This window comes from Arachis hypogaea, chromosome 3, assembly GCF_003086295.3.
Source record: "Arachis hypogaea cultivar Tifrunner chromosome 3, arahy.Tifrunner.gnm2.J5K5, whole genome shotgun sequence".
Lineage (NCBI taxonomy): Eukaryota > Viridiplantae > Streptophyta > Magnoliopsida > Fabales > Fabaceae > Arachis > Arachis hypogaea.
In genome coordinates, this window is record NC_092038.1 from 55,585,102 (window position 1) to 55,585,904 (window position 803).

Here is an 803-nt window from a genome sequence, read left to right on the forward strand (position 1 = left end):
CTTTTTCCTGAAAAGGTTTTTTAATGAGGCGCCAAGCCAAGACCCACAAATCACCCGACTTAGAGGGATAAAACTCCCGCATGTATATATTTGCATTTTCTTTTGAATAAAATATGTTTAGATCTTCTACAAATTCTCAAGCCGCATTAATCTGAAACATTCATCGTCTGATTATAAAGCTACAGTTCGGCAGAAAGTGAAAATCGAATTCACTGCACAATCACGATAAAGACCAACAGAGATGAAAACCAAATTCATTAAAAGGTCGACCAAACGAGGATTAAACCCAGTTTCTACAAAATCGGCAAAGATGAAAACAGAATAATGCAAGAAGTTATCAAAAGTGATCCATAGAAAGGACCTGACGAGGTCCTAATAAAATGGATTGCTAAAAAATAACTTAAAGACTGGCTGACGTAAAGAAGTCGGACCAGTCGCAATAACCAAAGTTATAAATAAATCTCTGGAAAGAGGTCTGGCCAGCCCTATAAGAAAGGATTACTATAACTTAGAACGGCCCGACATGATGAAGTCGGCCCAAAATATAAAAGTTATAAAAGTAATCCCTGAAAGAGACCTGAACGAGGTCCAAGAAAGAGGATTACAAAAATAACTTCAAAGGGCCCGACATGATGAAGTTGGCCCAAAACATAAAAGTTATAAAAGTAATCCCTAAAAGAGACCTGAACGAGGTCCAAGAAAGATGATTACAAAAATAAATTAGAAGGGCCCGACATGATAAAGTCGGCCCGAAATACAAAAGTTATTAAAGTAATCCCTGAAAGAGACCTGACAAAGGTCCA